The following is a 25,916-nucleotide window of genomic DNA, read 5'->3' on the forward strand; positions in this document are numbered from 1 at the left end:
CCAAAACTATAAAAGAGGCCAAAAGTCATGTCCTTTTGCATCACAACAAATCATTAATTAAATGCAACAAATTACTAATTACAAATTACATCAATTTACATTTCAACTCGTAAAGTTTAAATGTTTTTTTAATTTTAATTTGCTTATTTTAATTTTTAATTTATAAAATAAACTTATCAAAATTATTTTATTATTGTACTTAGATGCTATATTTACTAACCCAAAACTATAAAAGAGGCCAAAAGTCATGTCCTTTTGCATCACAACAAATTACTAAATATCAAACAAAAAATTTGACATATAATAAAATTGTAACAAGCATTTATCAATTCAATGACATTTCTGACAATTCTAACTTAACAAAGCCAAAGTTCATTACATTTCACTCTTCGCATGAAGTCAAAAATTTCATTCAAGCTCTCATGATAACGCAAATTAAATCTCATAATAATAACACACCAAACTATTTCATTCAAGCTCTCATGATAACGCAAATTAAATCTCATAATAATAACACACCAAACTATTCTGTTAACCGGCAGGGACTATGGCCACAACAGTGGCTCCTTGTTATAACAAGGAAGAGAAAATCCTATAATCATGAAGATAAAATTATAATGCAAATTGTTAGGATTTCAAACTATAATAACCAAAGGATTTTATAATTATGAAGATAAAATTACAGTACAAACAAACTGTTCGGATTTCAAAATTAAAATTATAGTGCAAGCAAACTGTTCGGATTTCAAACTACAATAACCTATAATTATAAATATAAAATCACAGTGCAAGCAAACTGTTCGGATTTCAAAATTAAGTATTGTAGGAGCACTTTGTTCAAATTCCAAAGATCCTATAATTACGAAGCTAAAATTACAGTGCAAACAAACTGTTCGGACTGCAAAATGCCCGTCAAATTCCAATCCTTGCAGGGTCCCGGGTGCTTTTTGCAGTGGTCGTGCAGAGTCTATCTCTTTTTGAAGGTTATTACATCAGGTTTTCCCACCTTCCTCGCCTGCTGATCAGGTGGTGTCTTGCAAGTTCGCCCTGCATGCCCGTTTGGAGAAGCTGTTATCTTCGATCCCACGGGTGCTTTTCCCTCAAGTGAATTTCGCCTAGGGCGACCAGTTTCTGAATTGTTGACCACTGTAAGTGGCCGCTGCCTGTTTGAGAAGGGTTGGCTCTGTCCACCAATAGATAATCTTCGCTCACCGCTACAGACAGGGGGTGATAATTCAACTTGAATTGTAGATCTTTTTTCACCATTGATTAGCTTTCCAAAGGACTGTAGTGACTTTTTAATTTGAGAAGTCTTTTTCGATGCGAATGGAGCCACAGTATCAGTTACTGTATTTATTTCACCGTCTGTACGGTCATTTCCCAGACTGCTCCGACGGTTGCCATTTTGTCTGCCTATCGGCGTCTTATTAAGCTTGGATCTCTCCCCTGAATCTACCAACTTGTCATCTTGGGTACCCACCCCAAAATTATAAATACCATCTTGTACCTCAAATTTGCTTATTCCAGGCGCCTCAAGGCTCCATCTACGATTTCGCACTGGCGTTTGGAGTTTGTGTTTGTCAATAAGTGGAGATTCTCTCGCATTCTGTAACTGTGCTACTTCTGCTTCTTTCCTCGCCAACGCCTTCTTCAAACTGTCTACCTGCTCTCTAAGCTCACGAACTTCTCCACTTTCTTTGTTCAAACGTGCAGCACCAAGTTCAACAGAGGACACCCGTTCAGCGAATTTAAGGGTGCTTATTGTCTCTCCATATGAATCCGGTTCAGGACTTATGTGAACAAACATCAGAGTCTTTGCCTTGCCCCCTAATGAATCCTGAAGCAATTGAGTCAATTTGCTATTTCGATATGGCACATGCGAATTCCTCTGTGCCAATGCTGCAATTACGTCTCCTAGAGATGAAAGGGACTTGTTTATGTATTGTGCCTCCTTCAAACGATCTCCAGTTACTTCAGATTTATCTACCCTCTCACTTCCAGCAAGATCTACCAAATTAAGGCAGCTATGAAGGTTACATCCAGAAACACGATCTGTACCTTGCACATGTACAGTCAACACACTGTGAGAACGGCTGCTGCGGTCATTTAGTGCAGTATAGCTAACAGTGCGATTCTTTTTGCAGAAGTTGCTTTAACAGGCATAAGTATAGCATCCGGTACATTAAATCCCTTATGACCATTATTTCGAATATCTAATTTCTTGCTTGAGGTCAGTGCCCCGAGAAGATCCCTCACTTGTTCGTTGTATACTTCTATCATTTGGACGGAGACTTCATACACCATTAAATCTTTCCTCTTTTCAGACAACTCGAAGAGGTCACTGAGTGCTCTATAGTTGACTCCCATCTCTTTTTCAGAAGCACCTGTTGGACCGCTCATGGTGTGGGTTTTCCCAGATCCTGTTTGACCATATGCAAAAATGCAGACGTTGTAACCATCCATTACAGATCGGATCAATGGCTGTGTATCCATGTAAATCTCTTCTTGTGTAGAAGATGGCCCAAAAACCTTATTAAAATTGAATATCCTCTGTACATCTTTGCCCATTTTGGATGTATTGACCAGGAGGGATCCATCCTCTCCAATCAATTCCACTGCACTGTGAGCTTCAGATTGACCTCCAAAATGGGGTCGGATTCTGCAGTATACCCTTATGCTTCCTTTGAGTTCTTGAAGGCTATTATAAAGGATCTTGTTTTCTTCCAGAACTCTGTGATATCCACTAGCAGCATTAAAAATTCCTGCGACCTGGTTATCAAGCAATTCAAAATGCTTTCGCCACTCTGCCTGAAACCTTTGTACATCTTCCCGTGCTCTAAGTAATAAGTCTCTTATGTCCTTGACTTCTTTTCTTTGTGCTTCCAAACGCATCTGATGTTCCTGACTTATATGCAAAGGTTTTGGATCCTGACTTTGAAAAGGTGCACAGTCACCATTTTTCTGGTCTGGAGAATCCAAAAGGACCTGATTGTCTTGATCCTGGCTTTTCTGAATCAAGGAAAATTTGTCTTGTTTATTTTCTGCAAAAATTGCAATGATAAGATTCATGAATGCTTGCATCGAGTCCGGTGCAGCAGTTTGTATGGCTTCAACAAAGTTCTGATCAACATTTTCCTTGTCATTTGTCATTTCTACAGCAAACCGCTTTAACCAAGCTCCCATTGTGTCTTTAGATTGAAAGATGTCTCCGTCATCCATGTTTATAACTGATAGGTCTGGCAGAGTTTCAGTGTCCCTTACAGGCACACAAGGAGTTGAGCGTTGAAGGAAATTTCCTGTGCTTCGTGGAATCATGGGGGACCTCAAAGGGCCTGCATATTTCCAACAGCCATTTCCTCCACACTGTTTCCATTCATAATAAGATTTCAGCCCCAATATACAGTCAACAATCTTTGTCGTAGAACCCGGCCGCAAGCTTTCCTGCTCTAAATGAGTAGCTTCAAAAGTAGGTAACTTCATCTCTTCAGCAGCTACAAGAAAATTCCTAACATTCTCAAAATATTGATAAGCAGATAAAGGCCGTCCTTCAGGAGGAAGTGTTGAAACATGATTTGCAACGACCTTAGACACTGCGCCTGGCTGAACCTTGTTGATAAGATTACATAATATGATCCCATTTCTCAAGCAAAGACGAAACTCCTCCTCAGATGGCTCGCATGGTATATCTAGAGAACCAACCATGCTCTTTATCCATGCCGTAGCTTGAAACCTCCTATTAGCTGCTTCCTCTGCTTTCAGTGAAGCCAAACGACCTTGCGATCCACTACTTTCTGCGCTGGAAACCTGTAAATCCGTGGCACTCCTGAACATATCGTCGGAAAATGCCTCGTGCCTTCTCTGACAAAACGAATTTCTGGGAGGAGGATAGGGAGAAGTGCTGGAAAACAATGGGGGAGGGACCCTGCTGGGAGTAGAATCTGGTTCCAGAGACATTTTTTCCTCTTATTCGACAAATCTCAATAGAAAACTGAAAAACCGCAACTGGAGAGGCTTGGCCCTGAATGCGAACTCAATCAGTGCGGTTCAGCGAGTGGGTATGTACCATTTACTACAGATACAGCGACTGATCAATCAATCGAATTCAACAAGGCCTTGAACTCTCGATGCTTTAGGTAACTTGTTTTCGTTCGCGAAGAGGACTGTTTTCGAAATGGGTGCGAGGGGAGAATTTTAATGGGTATTTCTTTAGTATTGGTAGAGAAGACTGAACAAGTCCAATCCCAACAGTCAAGTGGAATGTTGAGCCCTCAAACACATCCGAAGCCGACGAGAAGCCCAACGACCTTAGTCGCATAAACACGTCATAACTTCCCGTGGACCTACCTTGGCTCCGATAATGCAATCTTTTATAATTGTGTAATGTTAATTTATTTAGCTTTAAAGAATAAGAACCAATCTTTTATAAGTGTGTATTGTTAATTTATTTAGTTTTAAAGAATAAGAAAGGAGTTGATTTGAGCATCGATTTTTAAAACTCTCAAATTGAATTTACAACTTTCATCAACACATAAGTTGGTATTTTTATTGAGATGACAGAGAACACAGAGAAAATGGAAATATGCTATTGAAAATAAACTTTTTAATACTTTCCTAATTCTTTTTGTCAGATTTTTTAATATTTTGTCCATGAGATGGGAGCCCTTCACTAAATGTTGAATAAGAAAGAGGGTCTCCCAAAACAATTAAAGAGCCTATTTCATTTTCTTTGTCTAATTAAATCTCCTATTAACAAACATAAACTTCAGTTTCAGTTTGGTTGTTTATCATATATCCTAAACCCCATAAAAACTCTGCAATTTTAACTTCTTTAAAACCATAAAAAAAACCCCTCTCTCTTGTCACCCCTCACTAACCTTATAAATTATTACAATATACTAACATATTTAAACATTTAATATATTTTATTTATCCCAAAAATTCTAATCTCAATATTAAATTACTATTATCTTTACAACAAACAACACCCCTTTGTTAACACGAATAACAGACGAATTTAATTATATTATTTTTAAACTTCCCATGCTTACCAACTTTATCATTACATTGCATTTAATGACATGCCCCTTCAAAATATTATAATTCTACACCCTCTATATATGTTTTGTAAAAGAAATATTTAAAATAAAGTTTCAATTTTATAAATTTATTATCTTAGGGTAATATTTATTTAAAACATGAAATCAATACATTTAAATTTAATTTAATTATATTAAAATTTGATTCGTTTCAAATACTTAGTTGTAATATTATTAGTCCCTACCCAAAGGGCCTGGCAGGGACTATAGCAATTGATTTTCTGATAAGCATTAGTCCGACACTTAAATCAATGATTGTTTTTTTCTATTTTAATCGCAGTTCGTTTATATTAATGAAATGCTTTTTCTCTTTAACCAATGAGTGAAATCAAATATTTCTTTTTAACCAATTAAAGGATTCATCATCTTATTTGGCCTCATATCAAGGCCAAGGCAATTTAAAAGCAATTTAAATGAACCATTTTTCATTTGAAACTTAAACTAATGAGTAAAGACATCATATAAATGTTCATATGGATTATTGTTGGTCTAATGTTAACATTAATTCATAGACATTAAATATTTGTAACATATATCTTGGAGTTTCAATAAGATTGAGATATTATAATTTTTTATTTTAAATATGTGTTTTTTATGTGTCTAGAGAACTGCTGTTGTGTCAAAATTGTGGTTTGCATGAGAACCATACTTGACAATTATTGACAATTTTTGTTTTCATGAGAACCCGATCTGGCAGGGAACACTGCTACACAACAATATTTCTGAAATTTCTGATTTGGCGATATTTCTAATTTGGCTCTTGGTTCAAATAGTCACAATTGCTTCAATGTTTGCTACACAATATTTATGTTTATTCACTCTTGTTCATTCACTATTTTTGGATGGAATAGTGGCAATTGCTTCAATTACACTCGCAATTGTAGCAATGTTTTATGGTGGTGAGAACTTATGTTTTCTGGTGGCGACCACTTAAGAGCATGTTTTTTGGTGGCAAACACTTAAGAGCATGCAGGAATGATAGTTTAGTAACAACAGCTTCTTCTGTTGAGCCTGCAGGAATGATAGTTTAGCAACAATAGCGTCTTTTGTTGAACCTGCAGGAATGATAATTTCGCAACAATAGCTTCTTCTACTGAGCCTGCAGGAATGATAGTTTAGCAACAGCAGCTTCTTTTGCTGAACCTGTAGGAATGATTACAAGAATGATAGTTTAGCAACAACTTCTTCTGCTCTAATTAAAGGGTTTTGACAGCTTGGGCTTCAACTGGGCTTCAACTTGGCTTTTGGGTAAATTATCTTGACAACGTCTTCTTATAATCCTTCTACTCTAATTAAAGGGTTTTGATAGCTCTGGCTTCAACTTTTTCTTACTCTTATTAAAGGGTTTTGGGTTTGACAACTTTGGCTTCAACTTCTTGACAGAAAAAATTAGAAATTTTTCCTATTTCTATACTAACTCTACTGCAATAACTAGAAAAAATTAGAAACTTTTCCTATTTCTATACTAAATCTACTGGAATAACTCTACTAGAATTTGTTTACCTAAAACAACACTTGCCTGTACACCTAGGTTGGCTTGTAAGGATATACACATCAGACAAAGGAAGGCGCCTGGTATCTTAATACATGCACCGCCTACCTATCAATTCTGCTTTTGATTTATCTTTGTTCCATTTTTATTTGCTTTGTAGACAGATTTTGTAGTGGATTGAATGTTTCATGATCCAGAAAACGCTGGAGGCCTTCATTATAATTATGAATTTCACCTAGTTGTTGTATTTGCTTTTATTAGATGCGATTCTTGTGAGCAGCAGATAATGTTGAGGGATTGGCATCATTTACCCAGGCGTCAAGATGCTTCAACGTACTCATAAAGGCAAAGCCGCATTCCAAACTCATATCACCTAAAAAACAGTACAGTAAGTGGGGCAAGCCACCTCTGAATGTGCTCCGTGACGAAACACTTTCGTTTCGTTTGGATAAATGAAAAATGGCGAGCTTGTTCAGTTCCTGCTCTCCTTTCACTCTCCACTCATAGTGATCAGTTCTAGTGCTGCTTGCATTCTTATTAAGGAATTCAAACTCTGTCTACAAGAAATTGAAAGGGATTTTTAATTATTCAATTATCTGGTTCAAAATACTACAGGTCACTAGAAAACTACCCTCTGTTGAACTTTAGCACCCCCACTAGTTTCAGTGAGTCTCAGCAGTGAAAACACCACCAATCCCAATTGTTTCCACAGAAGCAAGGGTATACAAAACAATTCCAAAAGCACTAGTAGCATTTGAATCAGCAGTTGCAACGCTAGTTTAAAATCCTTCAGTTGCAAATAGAATTCCTATTTGAAATCCATGACTTGTTCCAAAATGACCTAACCTCTTTCTTTTCGAGACACAGTTGATAGGTGCTTAGTTGATAGGTGGATTACTCTTACGTATACATGTCTTATTTTGCCTCTCCTGCTAGTGGTGGCTCTATTGTTGGTGGTGCAGCTACTTTGACAGGTTCAACTGGATCAACTCAGTAAGCTGGTGAAAGGTTATAAGCCCGATCCAACCCCACTTTTTTCTTTCCATTACCACATACACCACCTTTCGGTCTTAAAATTCCCATATATGCAAGTGTGGTACAACCAGCTGGGATTGTTGGCTAGTATGGTTGGACTGGGTAGCAAGGCCATCTTTCGTTAGCAAGGCTGGCTCAATTGAATCTCGAGCAGATACCGAACATTTAGTGTGGAGAGGGGATACATGGGCTGTATTCAAGCTACATGTGCCCACCCGCAAGCTTTATATTTTCTATATTTAACTTAATGTTCCTTTATTTAACCACTTGCAAGTTTTACTTTCCTATTTTTTATTTATTTAATTTTTTATTTTTTATTAATTTATATGTCCAACAAGATGACAGACAAAGGAGTTTCCTAGGGACAGGAACCCCAAACGGCATGATCATGATATTTTACTCATTAAAAGAGATCATGATTTATGTAGCAATGCAGTGTAGTCTTGGCGGTGTCACGCTGAAAGACGTCTATGATCTAAAAGAACAATCATCATCGTCTGTAAGTGCTTTAATAATAACAACCTTCTTAACCATATCAACAATTTTCAATGAATTTTTATTCAAAAATATTTGCAGCATCCTCTGTTGTAATCCATTTTTGTGTTTATGTAACAAATAGGTAGTAGAAGTGCACAGAAGACCACGAATCTGCTATTTGTTGCTCTTACAAGTGCAGGCTTAACATGAGTTGTTGCACCTATAACATGAGCTGACTTGGCTGTAGCTAGGATTTATGGTGGCGTCGTTTCCTTGAGTGCTTGTCGGGGCTTTAGACAGAGCTTAATTGGTCCCTTACTTTCAATAGCCCGTTGTCAACGCAGTTCTATTACTATTGGAATGCTACTGGAAGTTACGCTAGGAAAACTGCTGGTTTTCTCAAGAAAGGATGTGGGTCCTGTTTATGCGTGCTTTGATGTTGTTGAAACGCTTACCTCACCTGCTTTAGCAACCTTTGTTTATGCCTATGTGGGATCTACTAGTGTGAAAGTGCTTAGGCAATTCAATCCATTGGTTCTGGATCCGAAAATGGCTCTTAATTAATAGGCTCTATGTTATCCAATTGGATATGGAACATAGAGGGTTGATGGCTCTCGAACTGCTTTGGGCGCTGCTTGTTAAGACTTAGTAGAAACTCAATTCACAAAATAATATACTGCCCCCACATTTGCTTCTTATGTAGTCTCTCCCCTTACTCTTTCCTATACCTTTGTTGCATCTTACTGGCAAATGGTCACTTATACTGGATTTGATGCTTATGCATAAACTAGATCACTGATTGGATCATTGACTAGATCAATAAGTTAAGATACTGATGGTGGTTCTACTGCTTAAGCAACCAAATACACATGCTCTGATACTCCCAAATTTCTCAGAGAATTTATCTAATCTTCAGAATATCAATCTGCGCTACTGTAAAAGTTTGGAGGTGCTTCCAAATTCCATAGAGAATTTAAGGAATCTCTGAGAGATCAATTTGATGTATTATAAAAGTTTGAAAGTTCTTCCACCTTGTTTTCAGTCTCTAATGATTGTTACTAGTTTTTAAAGTTGACAACGTCCATAAAGAACATAATAGTCCATAAACATATTGTAAATACCCAAGAAGTAGCAAGGATAAGTGAAAATTGTTAGGTACCTTAAATTTTGAAATTCCTTAGGCAATTTTGTCACCCCCCTCCCCCAAATCATAGTTTCTTCTAGAAGAATGATAAAAGGATTTGTTGCCTCTTCTAAGATTTTTAAGGCCAATTTTTTTGAGGGATCAACCAACTATCAAAATTTAAGAGTCATGAAGATCATTTTAACACCTCTTTGGGAACATTTTCTCCAAGGGTCCCCATCAAATACAATTTCTTACCACATTTAATTTTTGACCCCACAGTCCTGCCTGAGATAGGACCACGAAACTTGTGGAGACAAATTTCCCCGCCTAGCCATTGAATATTTCTTACCACATTTAATTTCTAAGAATGGTTGTTTTTGAGCTACTAACATGAAATACATACTTTCCCTGTAGGGTTCTTTTTGGCCATTTTATGGTAAAAAATCCAAACTTCTTACCACCTTCCTAGGAAAATCAATAGTTCACTTCTCATTTGAGACAATATTTCAAGGTTTACTTGGAAGGTGTACCAATATGTTCCTTGGTATCTTCTATATCTATATTTACATTTACAAAGGAACCCATTTGAGAGGTTCCATCTAATTGGTGGTCTATTATCATACAAAAGGAAATTACAGGAGGGGCGTTATAGTTTTTTATTTTATAGGGACTAAATACAAATTAATTTAAGGGTTCTAGATCTTGGAAACTAACATCCAATTTCTATGTGATCCAAGGGATCAGTAAAGTGCTCAAAATTCAAAGTGTTCAAAATTTCTTGAAACTAGTGCCAAAGCATAGAGCTTGTTGACCTGAATCCAACGCAACTTGAATTGCTCAAAACCGATATAGTATGCCCTTGATATTACATTCTGATAATTTTACCAAATAGGTAAAATTTTTGCAAGTTGGGTGCAGGATTGTTGACTGGGCAGTCTGTACAATGAATCAATAGGCTGATTGGGAAAGATGACTTGGAAACTTGATTGTACCTCCTAGGCCAATGGCAGGCTGCCAAGTGGGCTCATCTAAATGGTTCAATTTTGTAATTTCTGGTTAGTTGATGGAGTTTTATGTGGACCAATAATGGGTTGCCATGTGACCTAGTCATGGGCTGCCATGTGACGCCTCGAGCTTCAAAAATTTGGCATGGGTTGGCTGGAGGCCAACCGGATTCAAACACAGGATCTTTGAACAAGCAGTGTAATGCTCTACGACAATGCCAACTGTGGTACTTAACAACCATAGTCGCAAATATCTATTTGAACCTTCGGTGGATAAGAGTTGGGGGAAAGGGTCAGGGCTAAGCCCCTGGTCCCTGGTCACTACGCAACCCACAAGATCATGGGCAGAGCGACTAAGGGCTCGGGGCTTAGCCCCAACCCATGGTCTAAACACATAACATGTAACTGGAGGACGAAGCTTGGTGGATAGAGCTGGTGGATGGGTGCAAAGTTTTGGGAACAACCCCACGTTATATGCACCATGGAAATGAATGATGACAAACTGGGGAGCTATGCCGACGAGGGTGGGCAGTTAACCCCAACCCCCAAGCGCATGGCCCCATGTGGCCCAAATTTTTCGTCAATAAGCCTTATTTCACATTTAAAAGAACTAACAAATTGCGCCTGGACTGATGGGAATCTCGCCGACACTAGGTGAAAATGGCACTCGACAGACCCCAGAATTACGGAATTCATAGAACAATTAGCAGAGTAGTCTAGTTTGTAGAGAAGTTAGTATACAAACTTCTCTAGAGTATAACTTCTTCAATTTTTGGCCGAATTGAGCATTGTAAATCCATGTAAACAAAAATTTGAGCACTTGATGAAAGAGGCCCAACATTGGAAGCTAGACCAGGACATGTAGCCCAAGAGAGGGGTGAACTCCTTTACCATTTTGTTGTCTTATATTTACGATATGGTATATTTGTCTCTGTTTTTATGTTATTAACTCAGTTTTAAAACCATTATTTTATGTTCTTTTGCAAAGTGATCCATTGCCTAAAAGACATAAAAAATTTACTTGCAAATTTTCCAATCATCTTCAATAACATATCAGTTTGGTATCAGAGCCCAAGGTTATTTTGAAGGTTTGATTTTGTTTGCAAGTGTTTTTCGATGATTCCAAGGTTGAAGCTCAAAAGAGGAGAAGGAGAGCTTGTGGAGCCAACGTCTCAAATCGTTTTAAGGAGAACACACATATCTCAAGCTTCACCAATCATGGCATATGAAGAAGGTCATGAAGGGATGTTTGAAGATGAGGCAACTTTTAGAAAAGCTTTCTTTGAAATTTCTGAAATGGTGAAAGTTCTTTATGAGGATAGGAACTCAAGGTTGAAGGGAGAGAGCTCAAAACATCCAAAAGCAAATGGATGAAATGGAAACAAACCTCCAAAAGTGAATGGAGGGGATGGTGTCAAGCCACAACCTTCACCTCCATCCTTGTCTTCTTCTACCTCTACCCCTTCACAAACACCTCAAAATTCTTCAAAGGGACATGGTAAAACTCCTTTGTTAAAGCTTGACATAAATTTTGAATTGGCTATGTATAATGGAGAGGTAAATGCTGAGAAATCAGATAATTGGGTTCGTCAAATTGAAGTGTATCGCAGGATACAAAGAATCAAGGATGATGAAACCAAAATTCAGCTTGATTCTCTTAGGTTGGAAAATGCACTACTCATTTGGTGGGAGGACAAAACTCAAGAGGACATGAAGAAAATTTGTAAGGTTTTATCCTCTTGGAATGATTTACTTTGTTGCAATAAGAAGACAATTTTATCCATTAACATACATGCAAAAAGGTGTAATGGATTGGAAAAATTTTAGGTAAGCTAAGGGTCAAAACATGAAAAGCTATACTCAAGAATTTAGGAAAAGAGCTTTTATTTTGAGTATAGATTTATCCTCTCAAGACACTCTACTCAAATACATTAGAGTTTTACATAGTGATTTGAGACACAAAATCATCATGTTTAACCCTACAAATCTAGATAAAGTTTTTGTACAGAAAACTCATTTAGAAGAAAGAGGGAAGAACGTTCCCCAAGTGGGTAGCAAAAAGCCATTCAAGAGTGGAGACAAAGGAAATGGGAAATTCAAAGGCAAAGGGAAGAAGAATGCTTCAATCAAGAAGGAAGGAGAAAAACTCACTTGTAAACATTGTTCAAAAGAAGGCCATGATGAAGACCACTATTGGAAACTTCATCCTGAGATGAGACCCAAAAATTTTAACGTCAAAGGGAAACAAAATACTGCTGCAACTACACAACATGATTTAGGATCCTATTCCAAGGATGAAGCAAAGATCACAACCATGGGATTTAAAGGAAAGGACTCTATTGCAAGTACTATTTATTCTTGTAACCTCAATTATACTCAATATGAAAAAGAAAGAATAGAGATTTTCCACATTAGAGTCATTTCAAAACATACCAAGATAGATATTTTATTTGATAGTGGATCACAAGAAAACCTTATTTCAGAAGACATATTTAAGAAATTAAACTTGGAAACCATTCCTCATCCTAAACATTATCCTTTAGGCTGGATATGTGACAATGAAAAATTGCATGTGACAAAAAGATGTAAACTGAAATTTTCCATCACTACAAACTTTATAGATGAGGTAGAGCTTGATGTAATACCATTTGACATTTGTGATATTGTTTTGGGAATCGCATATATATATGATAGGAGTCATCTTTCACCACCATGAGAACAAATGTCATTCATTTAAAAATGGGGTTGATTAGATTGTTAGAGCACATAGAAAGAAGTTGAATATATCTCTTGTGAATGTTGTACAAATGAAGAGGCTTGTTAATGCTAGTAAGAATTTTGTATTCTTAATGATCAAACCCAAAGAGAATGTTGAAAATGAATCCTTACAAGGATGTGATGCAAGATTAAAATCTGATTTGGTTGAGGTTGTTAACACCTATGATAAGATGTTTCAGGAACCTGCAGGATTACCTCCTAAAAGAGTAATCCAACATGAGATCCAATTGCAACGAGATTACCCTCTTCCAAACATTGGCATGTATAGGATGTCAGTCATGGAGAATGCAAAAATCAAGAAACAAATCCAAGAGTTACTTGATAAAGGAGTCATCAGACCAAGAACATCACCATGTGGGTCTCCAATTGTTTTAGTACAAAATAAAGATGGTACATGGCATATGTGTAGGAATTTTAGAGCATTGAACATGATCACGGTAAAGAATCGTTACCCTCTTCCTCGAATTGATGATTTACTTGATCAGTTGAAAGATGTTTTTTATTATACTAAGTTAGACATGAGAAGTGGCTATCATCAAATTAGGATTTCTGAAGGAGACATATGGAAGACAACTTTCAAAACAAACTAAATGGTTTCTTATGCCATTTGGGCTTTGTAATGCTCCTACAACATTCATGGGAGTTATGAATGATGTCTTAAGACCATTTCTTGATGAATTTTTGACAGTCTAGTTAGATGACATATTGATTTTCAGCAGGACTATAAAGAGCATGTCAAGCATGTTAGGCAAGTCTTAGATGTCTTAAAGAAATAAAATTGTTTTTAAAAATGTTTAAATGTGAATTTGGAAAAACCTCGTTAGTATATTTGGAACATATTGTTGGAGAGGGTGAATTGAAGATAGATCCCTCAAAGATAAAAGTCATTGTAGATTGGCCTAAACCCAATAATGTAATAGAGCTTAGAAGTTTTTTTGGAGAAACTCAATACTGGAGAAAGTTGATTTCTAAATTCTCATCAATTGCAACTATATTACATGCCTTGATAAGTGTGAAACATGTTTTTCAGTGGGCAGGCAAGCAACATAAATCCTTTGATGCATTGAAAGAGAGAATCAATACAACACCAGTACTTGCACTTCCCGATTTAATACATCCATTTGAGATACAAATCGATGCAAGTGACTATGCTATGGGAGCAGTCTTGATGCAACATGGTAAGCCCATTTGTTACCATTATGAAAATTTCAATGATGCAGTATTTAACTATCCTACATATGACAAAGAATTGTATGCTTTGGTGCAAAGTGTGAAAAAATGGAAACACTATTTGATGGGAAAGGAAACTATCATTCACACTGATCATCAACCATTGCAATACTTGCAATCACAAACCAAGATACAACAAGCGGGCAATTTCAGATGGATATGTTTCTTGTAGCAATTCGACTTGGTGATAAGGTATAAGAAAGGTATCTATAAAAAAATTGTTGATATGCTATCTAGACCAATTGTTTGTGCTTCAGTTATTCTTAAGCATAATTCTATCATGCATGAGATCTATGTTGAACAATATGCTTTAGATGACGAATTTAAAGATGTATATGAAACTTTGTGTCAAGGAAACCAAGTAGAGGAATTAGATTACCATGTTAATGATAAATTATTTTACATCTTGGCAAGCTATGCATTGCACAGGGTGAAAGAGTCGACATCATAAGGGAAGCGAACACTTCTCTTATTGCTGGCCATTTTGGTGTAGGCAAGACAGTGGCACAATTACAAAGGTATTGTTATTGGCCTCATATGAATGAAAGTGTCACGATATGTAAGAGGATGTTCTTTATGTGCTACTAGTAAGCCTAACAATAGAAAGTTAGGATTGTATACTCCACTTCCAGTTCCTTCCTATCCTTGGGAAAGTGTTGTATGGAATTTGTAGAAGGGATACCTATGTCTAAAAAAAATCATGATTATCTTTATGTTGTGGTGGATCATTTCAGCAAAATGTGTATTTTGATGCCTTGTAAGGAGCAGGTTACAGCTAAAAAAACTACACAAATATTTTTTCAAATGTATGGGTGCATTTTGGGTTGCCCAAATCTATCATTTCTAATTGAGATTCTTGATTTGTCGGGAAATTTTGGTCTATTATGGGGATTCATGGACACCAAGTTGAAAAAGAGCTCAAGATTCCATCTACAAAACGATTGTGAGATAGAAATGATGAATAGAATAGTAACACATCTTCTTCGTGGTTATTGCAGCAAACATCTTCTTCGTGGTTATTGTAGCAAACACCCTAAGCTTTGGTATGAACACTTACACTACATTTAGCATGCTTACAATAGGGCCAAGCATTCATCGACTCAAACATCTCCATTTGAGGCATGCTTTGTATACTTACCAAAATCTCCTTTAGATTTTATCTTTGGGAAATATATTGTTATTGATGGACATAGTCACATTGATAAGGCCAAGTGATTCATTCAAAAAGTTCAATTGGTATATCAAATGGTTCAAGAACAATTGAAAAAGAGTCAAGCCAAGTACAAGACAAGGCATGATAAGCCTCATGTTGACCATAATTTTCAAGTTGGAGATGAAGTTTGGCTTTACTTTAGCAAGGAAAGGCTTCAAGGAGAAGGTAAAAAACTGAAACCAATAAGGTATGGACCTTTTAAGATTTTAGAAAATATTGGTAATAGTGCCTTACAGTTGGATTTGATTCCATATATGAAAATGTGTGTAGTTGTTAATGTTGAGAATTTGAGATTATATGAGCCTCCTTTGATTGAAGATCAAGGAGAGAATGTTCAAATTCCTTCAATATACTATTTCTCTCCTGAATTTCTTCAAGAATTGTAGCAGGATACTATCCTTGACAGAAAAACAAGAACTTCAAGAAGAGGGGTGGGGCTCAAAGGTAAAAATCCAAGAAAATCAAAATGGATTGATATTGGAAGGTTGAGGGAACTGTACCCTCATCTGTTTTTTGACTGAAAATAGTATTTTGGAGGTCCAAAATCTTCCAGTGGGGAGGAGTGATCCAAGGGATCAATAAAGTGCTCAAAATTCAAAGTGTTCAAAAATGTTTAAAACAAGTGCTAAAGTGTAGATCTCGTTGACTTGAATTCAATGCAACTTGAATCACTCAAAACCAATATCGTATGCTCCCGATATCGCGTTCTGATCATTTTCCTAAATAGGTCAATTTTTTGCAGGGGTGTAGGGCTGCTGACTGGGCAGTCCGTACAATGACTCAGTGGGATGACTGTACCTCCTAAGCCAATGTCAAGCTTCTAAGTGGCGTCGTATGAATGGTTTGATTTCGAAATATCTGGTTAGTTGATGGATTTTTATGTGGACCAATGATAGGTCACTACGTGGCCCAATCATGGGCTGCCACGTGGCACCCCGAGGGTCAAAATTTTTTTAGTATGGGTCGGTCAGAGGCCCGAACGGGAACGAACATGGGACCTCTAAACAAGAAGTGCAATGCTCTACCACAACGCCAACAGTGGTACTTAACAACCATAGTCGCAAATATCTATTTGAACCTTCGGCAGATAAGAGTTAGGGGAATGGGTCGGGGCTAAGCCCCTGGTCACTACGCAAACCATGAGACCACAGACATAGCGAACAAGGGCTTGGGGCTTAGCCCCAGCCCACGATCTAAACACATACCATGTAACCGAAGGATGGAGCTTGGAGAACAAATGCGAAGTTTTGAGAACAACCTTGAGATATATGCGCCATGGAATTGAATGTCGTTGAACTGGGGGGCTATGCCAACAAGGTAAAGTAGTTATCCTGAGCCCCTGGGAACATGGCCCCATGTGGCCCAAATTTTCCACCGATAAGCCTTATTGTGCATTTAAAATAACTAACAAATTGCACCCAAACTGACGGGAATATTACCGACGCCAGGCGACAATGACACTTCGTGGGTCATGGAATTACAAAATTCGTAGAACAATTCGCAGAGTAGTCCAATTTGTAGAGCAGTTAGCAGAAAAACTTCTCTAGAGCATAACTTCTTTAAATTTTGGCCAAATTGAGCCCAACAAGAGCCCATCTTGAGGTTTTTTACTATTCTAGAGCCACTGGAGACATAATTTTTACCTTATAAGCACTGTAAATGGATGTAAACACAAATTTGAGCACTTAATGAAAGAGGCACAATATTGGAAGCTAGACCAGGAGATGGGTGAACTCCTTTATCATTTTTTTGTCTTGAGTTTCTAATATGGTTTATTTGTCTTTGTTTTATGTTGTTAACTGAGTTTTAGAATCATTATTTTATGTGCTTTTGCAAAGTGATCTAGTGCCTAAAAGACATAAAAAAAATTACTTGCAAATTTTGCTATCATCTTCAAGTGTTGCATAATCTTATTTGTCACTGTAACATTCCATCGTCTAATATTTGGGATTTCTTGTGTCTAGGGATTAAGAAGAAGCTACTCAAGGTACCTCTTATACACATTTAGTAACCCATTAATTTCAAGAACCCCTATAAATTTTGAGTAGATATTTGGTTCCTTTAATTCATCCTCCCCACCACCTAATTTCTTCTTTTGAATCCAAAAAATTCTAAATAGATTTATAGTCTAAGTTAAAGTAAAAATAGTCCAAACCTTTCCAAATTTCCAAATTTCCCTATTAGGCCCTTGCTAGTGTCTAAAACAACTAGAATACAAGCTATACGCATAATGCATTGTACTCTAAATGACAAATCACCCCCATAAAAAAATTTCAAGTGTGTTCTAAGTTTCCTCAAGTACTTGTTCTAACCACAATACTAGAGAGAACCCTAGAATCCTCACCCATACTTGTATGATATCTAGATGCATAGACCTTGCATTAAAATTTATATGCCGCTTTTGGAGGAAGAGAGGTTGAGCACTCCACTCCCATCTTTGGTGTAGTATATTTTTAACCAAAGCTAAAGCTCGAGGTGCATAAGTGACAATTTAATCAAATTAATTTTTATACATACCTTCATAGTTTTGGGGCTCATTCTCCTACGTGGAAAATGACCTATAAGGGTTAGGTCCACCATCCATACTATCTTATTAAGTTTTGTCTTCTCTACTAGAAAAAGGATGACTAGAGCCTACATATTTTTAACATAACGATGATTTGTAGGTTTCCTCTCCACATTTTGCAACCCTAAATTATTTTGAGCTAGGGTAGGTGAGCTACTCATATGTTGGTATTCAAAGATAACACCAAGGAAACTAGACCCCTAAAACCCACCATACCTTTGATCTAAATTGCAACAAGGGATTTTAGCATCAATGTAGGTTATTAAGCCACATTCAAAAAAAAAGTGTGCAAATCATTGCACTTCATCATGACTCCTCTAAAAAGGCATAAAAATAATACTCCTAAACCAACAAAAAAGTTTAAGCCTTAGTAGGTGGGGTCCCTTGGAGAAACAATGAATGCTCACATGACATCATTTTGCAATTTCATATCAAGATATGGCGTTACAGGGAGTTATATGTTGTTATATACATTCTTGCTTATGCATTTTAAATATGGTCTGAAGGTTTTAACTATATTGACAATATTGATATAAATAAAGTAACTTATCAAACGAGAACTGTATCGAGTTCTCACTTCTTTAGAGTTGCAAAAAATCATCTAATTTTCAAAAGTGTTGATTCAGAATACATCATTTTTTAGCATATTTTTTACTCTTTAAATTTTTGTATGTATTAAGTATGTACATTTCTTTTTAAATGTTAGTAATTTCATGACAATTTTGAAAAATGTTGATGCAGCATCGACCACATTTTTTTGTTCTTTTTTAGACTTTAAATTTTTTGATATATAAGTAGATAATTTTTTAAAATGTTGGTGATTTCATGCGAATTTTGAAAGTAGCATCAACCTTTTTTTAGGCGTATTTTTAACATTGTAAATTTTCTTATGTCCTAAGCATGCATTTTTTTTTAAACGCTGAGTATTTAACCATTTTTCAAGTTGTCTTACTCCTCTTCTTATTTTTTCGTCCTAAAATGTTTGGTTTTTAAGGGTTTTCCAAACCTATGTTTTTTTGTTTTTCTTTGCAATGTTTTTTATAATGAAGTTTTTATTTTTTTTTTGCAAGTTTAAAAATAATAATAAAATTAATATTTTGAAGTTAAGATTTTTAATATATTTAATATCATCATCATATTGTTAATTATTATTTCAATAAACATAAAATAATTATCACTAAAAAATATTAATTTAAAAAAAAAAAAACACATTTTGCATATAAATATAATTAATAAAATACATATTTTGAGACATTTTCGCTAAAATGACATATTAAATAAACAATTTTTATGAAAAAATTAAATGGGAAAAATTGGAAAAATAACAAACTTTATAAAAAAAAATTATTAATTTTATATCCAAAGTCAATAACTTCTAATTTTTTTCCAAAAAATAATTCACATAATATTTAAGTAAAAATAACAAAAAAAATTAAACGCACAATTAAAAAAAACCAACAACACTAATAAAATATACATATACTAAAAAAACATTACAAAAAATTAAAATAAAAAAAAAATAAAATAAAAACAAAATTTGAAAAATGAAAAACATTATTAAAAAACCATAAAATTTATAAACATTAAAAATATTGAAAATTAAAATAATAATAATAATAGAAATTTTAAAAGTTTTAAAAACAAATAAAAATAATCATTCAACCGTCCCTCCTTTAGCTCCTGCCCCTTCAGCTCCTGCCGCGTGGAGGACCAATTCCATTCCGGGCCCGGAGCATCGTTAATATTTTTTTTAATATTTTATTTAACCAAAAAAAATAACTATTTACTTTTTATATGTTATAATGCTTTTTTTAATATATTTTTTAATTTTCAATATTTTTAATTTTAATGTTTTATTCTTATTTTTTATAATGTCTTTTTTTATTATTAATTTTTTTCCCTTTTCGTTATACTCATTGGAATGTGTTTTTCAATATTTAAATTTGTTTTTAACTTAATATTTATTATGAATTTTATATATATATATATATATATATTTTTTTTTGTATTTGTTTAATTATCCAATTTGCTTATATTTATCTGTTTTGTTTGTTTGTTTTGTTTTGTTTTGTTTTGTTTTTTTTTTTTTCAAATTTTGATTTTTGGGATTATTTTTTTTTATTTTTTTATTATGAATTAGCTTTTTTTTTAAAAACAATTTATGTTTGAATTTTTTTCCCGGTATAATTTTTTTTTATATATATTTTTTGTGTTTTATGTTTTTTTGGTCATTTTTCATTTTTTTTACATTAAAAATTATAATAATAAAAATATATTTTTTAATTAGTTATTATTTTTTAAATTTTTTTTTTTTTTTTGTAATTTATTTTCATTTTTGTTTTTAAATTGTTAAGTCTTTGTATTTGTTTATTATTTTGTTGTTGTTTTTTTTAGGGTTTGTGACGATTTTTGACTAGCAAGCCAACCCCATTATGTGTCAATTTGATAGTTGATTTTAAGTTTTTTTTTATAATGGATCAAGTCTGCCCCCACACTGTGTCAATTTCATAGTTGATTTTTAAGATTTCATTGCAATGGGACGAGTTTGCCTAAATTTTGTCAAGTTGTCTTAGGCTAAAATTTTAAAATATCTATACTATTATCATTTAAGAAAGAAATTTCTCTTGGTATAATGACCCTTTTATTCAAGTGTTTAATTTAAAAAAAATATTTATTTATATAATTTTTCCATAATGTGGTGGTTGAAATATATTGAAAACTTAAGGTTTTTTGCAGTTGTAATATTTGTTTTTCATTCCATGGTTGAAAAAATGTCAAAAATTCAAAGTTTTTCTGAGTCATGATATTTTATCTTTAATGATATGGTTAAAAATAGTTATAAGTATTCTATTTTTAACGCTATGGCTAAAAATTGCTGGAATTTTAAGGTTTTTCATTGACGCGAAATTTTATCTTTAATGTCATGCCTGAAAATTGTTGGAATTTTCAGGTTTTTTGGAGTCATGATATTTTATCTTTAACGTCATTGCTAAAAAATGTTGAAAATTTAAGAGGAAAATAAATAATTAATTAATTAATTAATTAATTAAAAAACAAAACAAAACAAAAGAAAACTTTGTTCCAACATCAAAACTTTTCAATGAGGGACACTTTTCATTTTCAGGGTGTTTTTTCATGTTCAAAAATTAGTTTTCATTACCATTTAAAAAAAAAAAAATTGAAAATTTACCCAAAAAAATGTGTGGTTCTAGCATACCCATTTTTTGTTTTGGGTTGTTTCTTCATGTTTTTTGGGGGTTGTTTTGCTAGAATTATCATTTTGAGGTTACAAATCATAGGTCACTTTGTTTATATTGCGTCAAGTTGAAAGTTATCACATCATTATGAACATATTATTGTCACAACTCCATGATCAGCCTAATATAATAGAGATAATAATACCTCCTTCACTGAGCAATTATGCTCCATGAGATGGTCATATTTCTGAGCATAAAGATAATGTAAAAATAAAGGTTCAAATATGCACATATGACAACCCTTCGACAAAGTCATGAATGGCATGGAAGCATAATTATAAAGTCTATTATTTAAAATATTAAACATGTTGACAAGTAATAAATGGCATAGAAGTATGGTTTATTACATCTTTTATTAAACATGATACAATCGACCAACACTTAGTGACGCACATACAAGGTATGGAATGGTGTCAAACTACACCATCACGGGCATTCATGGCATGGACATCAAATAGGTTATGTAAAGTCATGTGACATGGATATCAAACCATTCTTGTAAATTCATGGGATAGGAAACACATTGCACATGTTATGTGTCATCCCTATGGTAATGTTGTGTGAACCATGCAATGAGAAATGTCATGGCCGACAATGTTTATGAGATGTGACATGAGTTAAAACTGCCACATCCTAAGGTGCATGTCAGGATTCATAACGGAGTGAAGGTATTTGGCAGAGAGGTCACAACCTACCTTTGTGTGCCTTTACCAAAACTAAAAGCTCTTATGGAGAAGTTGAGCTTAGAAGACTCACCGGAACCTTAGCCTAGCACTCAATACTATTGAAGGGAATCGTTGGACACCAACTCTTGGGAAAATAAAAGTTAATTGTGTTGAATTTTCCTTAGACCCTAGACAAGTTCATGATGTTTTGATAAATAGTCTATATGGGCACAAAAATGTTTCATGTCTTCTGTTATCTTCATTCCATTAGTAGTGCAACACACTTTTTTTGGTTGCATGTATAAATATTTCCCTCCCTCATTTAACATATTTTCCCTTATGTGTGTTTTAAAAGCACTCCAACATTTATGTGAGACATGATTTTAAACAATCCTTTATTTTGTTGATTATTTATTTATGCTCAAGAATTGATGGCTTCATGACAGATTTCCCTGGTCACATTATACCATGAGTTTCTTTAGTAGAGGTTCTCTAGGTAACCAAAGGGGGCATGCTAGAAGAACACATCTATCATGAAGAGAGAAAGAAAACAAACACTTCAATGTAGACTTCAAAGAATTCAATCATTGACTCAAACATTCCATTATACCTCAAAGGTCCCCTCCCCCCCTACCCCGCCTGATACAAAAAATTCACCTCTCCCACATCATAGCATCATGGAAATCCCAGAATCCCATGTATCTCTGTAGCAACTATTACAACATTATGGTAGAGAGTCCAACCCCATCAAGCCTACATCCAATTTTACACATTGGACTTTTGTTTTGCATCGCTCAGTTCACCCTGTGATTATTGCACCTCAAGTACCCTCTACATTATCTCAGGCCACATCTTTACATGTTCATCATCCCTATAATTCCTATGCTCACATTGCATTAGGAAAGTTTCATATGTCATATGTGCCTGCGCATTTCCCCTATGAGGCCCCTTCATCACACACACATATTGACATACTTGGAGCAAAAGGAGGGGGGGAGAGAAATATTCTTCCAAGACATGCATTTAGAGGTACAAGGAGAAAAAGAGAAAGGAGAAAAATATCATTCTACATGGTTGGCCCTAGCAGACCTCACGAGTTGACACGAGTTACTTGTTTTGTCATGATGCTTTTTACTTTACTTTACTTTGACATATTTCATACTACAACACATTATCATATTTTTGAGACAACATATTATTTTTTTATTATGATATATAATTTCCTGGCATTATTACTGATGGGATACACAAGGGTTATTTCACATGCTTGTTTATACATGATGATGGATATTGTGATGCTTCATGTGCATGACTTCTATGGCAATCGTGTTTCTTGATTATGCTATATTTACATGTGTTTTATTTCCATGGGAGTTACAAGTTTTGATGAAAATATTTTATAGGCATAATCAAGGACCCCACCTACTAATATAGTTTTAATTAATTAAAAACTCCTTCTAAATTCCCTCTACCAGATTAAAAAGAAAAAAGAGTTTAACTTAATAAGGAGATTAATTATAAAACACTTGTGCTCTCCAACTTCCCAAGGAGAATATAAAACCAAACAAAGGGCATAGAAGGAGAGGATGGAAAATAATAGTGAGGAGAGACATGCATAAGTTTTAAAGTTATAATCTTCCTTTGATAAGTTTATTTTTGAGTACAAGGGCTCACATGCTTTGAAGACAAAAATCCGTTTTCAAGGAGTGACAATAAGAAAGTGAGCTCATCAATTTTTGATCATTTGATTAGGTTGCTTTTGATTTCTTGCATTACTTTGTGTTGTTAGAAGGTTTGGTATTTGTTATTTCAGTGTTAACTAATGCATTTTTCTGCAGAATATATTGTTGATGCAATCTTATCAAAAGAGTCCAAGTTATCCAACTACATTATCTTACTTAATTTTTGGAATTCAAGTGTCTATATATGAGTCTTTTTACATCTTCAACATTTCAGAATTGACTTATGGTCTAGATTCTCAAAGGTGTCAGCCAAAATAATATGTTGTACTCATGTTTTCATTAATAACATCAACATTTGGCAGGCCATATCCTTTTGGCATATATCTCCAAAAATTTTACTTTATGTTGTTAAATTTTATAAGCATATTTTCTGACATTGCTGGCTAAAAATTTCATGTCATATTTCAAGACATACTTGTGTGGTCTTATGGCTAAAAGAATATCAACATAAAATATTCTTATAATTTCATTTATTAGCTTGTTTTCAGTGCATTGTCCAAATTCCAATTTCTTTACTCTACATAATGTACATATTGTTTATATCCCTTTTCTTTTATTTGTTTCTTTGTTGTTGATCGTCTTCTTTTATTTTAGTATATCAATTTGTTGTACATAGTTTAGTTGTAATCCAATTCAGGGTAATAAACTCTAGGCATAATCCCATTAGCTCACCCACCCTATGAGATTCAAGGAAGTTGGAAGCAAAGCATAAGAAACTTTGCTCATCAACATAAGTCTTATCTAGAATAAAGGAGATGATACATATAGCATTAAAATGACATAACCCTTGTACTCACCAATATTATGGTTTAAAACCCGTAAATCCTCTAAATAGAACCCATCAAGCTTCTTTATAGAGGTGTTTTTCCTACATTTAAAATTTTTGAGAGATATGCCACCAAAACTCTTCACCTCCTACACTATTAGGTCACCATCCCCTCTATGGTGATTTTAAAAAACCTATGCTATTTATCCTATGATTTTAATAGACTCTTCTTCCAATGGTATTAACCCCATGTAGGAATTCCTCCACAGATATGACGTTTCTTCAGGAGTGTAAAGTGTTAGGTTGGGTCATAATATATTGGTTATCTATGGATCCTCAATGAAATCTAACACTTCCTCCTCCAATATTGTCATACCTACATCCTCCTTTCATCTTATCACCCTTTGCATCATTGCAGTTACAACCTATATTAACCCTAAAAACACCCTGCACAAACCCTTGATATTGTCCTACCTTGGATTTGAGTTTGGTGACATGCATTGCCAAAGCAACCTAATCTTTTTTCTCTGGGGCTTATTTGTCAAAGATTTGGTCTCCCTGAAACACCCTAGATCTCACCTTAGCGCACAACCATGCTTGCACCCTTATAATAACTTTTTTTGGCGAACTACACTACAACCAAGTACCATTACCACTACCTCCATTTTTTTTCCAAAATAGATGAGTTATAGCTAGTATGGACATGCGATTTCTTCTTTCTTTATTTTTAATACTTCATTGTACATATTGTAGCTAATGCTCACCGGCTATGAGGAAAGGGAAACCTACGAGAATATCCTCTCGATGAAAATAAGAAAGAACCAGTAACATTGGGGGAAAGTAAGAGACACCATCTCCAATGGAATTCCAACAGTCATGTCTTAGCCTGTGTAGGCTTAAAGGATAATCAAACAAATTAGGGGTAGAATGTTATTGTTGTTACCAGCCAAAGTTCTCATGTCCATGAACATATAATTGATCCATTCACATTTCTCAGTGTGTACATTTTTTCCACCACTGTAAAGGAGCCATCCTTTTCCACACTATGTGTTAGACAAGTTGGAGAAATTAATATTAAATTCCAAATCCAAACCCTAAGATTTAACTATATAAATATATAAAGGTAACTATTTGTAAAGTTGATTTCCTTTCTATATAAGTTGGACAAAATCCAAAAGAAAGAATATGTAGTATAAATGTTCAGAAAGCTTTTTGATCCCCAATTATTTCCTAATGTCATAGCATATGTGTTTCACAATAATAATAAACATTTTTCATTCTCCACCCCATTAGAAGCATGCTCAAGAGGAAGAACTATCTATATTACAGTGATATGAAAGTGTTTTCTTCATTTATTTTTTCTGTAGAACTGTTTTTTCCTTTCTTGAACAAATATTTCTAACCATGTAATGCATTTTCCCGAAAAAACCCATAAGATAACTCTATTCACTTTGAGTATGATACTTAGG

At 34.7% G+C, this 25,916-nt stretch overlaps 1 pseudogene; it reads right to left on the reverse strand.

Moving 5' to 3' along the window:
- Positions 1 to 967: 967 nt before the first annotated feature.
- LOC149171172 (kinesin-like protein KIN-14L pseudogene) lies at positions 968 to 3,954 on the reverse strand (annotated as a pseudogene).
- Between the last annotated feature and the right edge of the window lie 21,962 nt (positions 3,955 to 25,916).

Source organism: Pinus tabuliformis, chromosome 4_2 (assembly GCF_031772625.1).
Source record: "Pinus tabuliformis cultivar Carrire ecotype Pingquan chromosome 4_2, CPIR1, whole genome shotgun sequence".
In the NCBI taxonomy this organism is placed as follows: Eukaryota; Viridiplantae; Streptophyta; class Pinopsida; order Pinales; family Pinaceae; genus Pinus; species Pinus tabuliformis.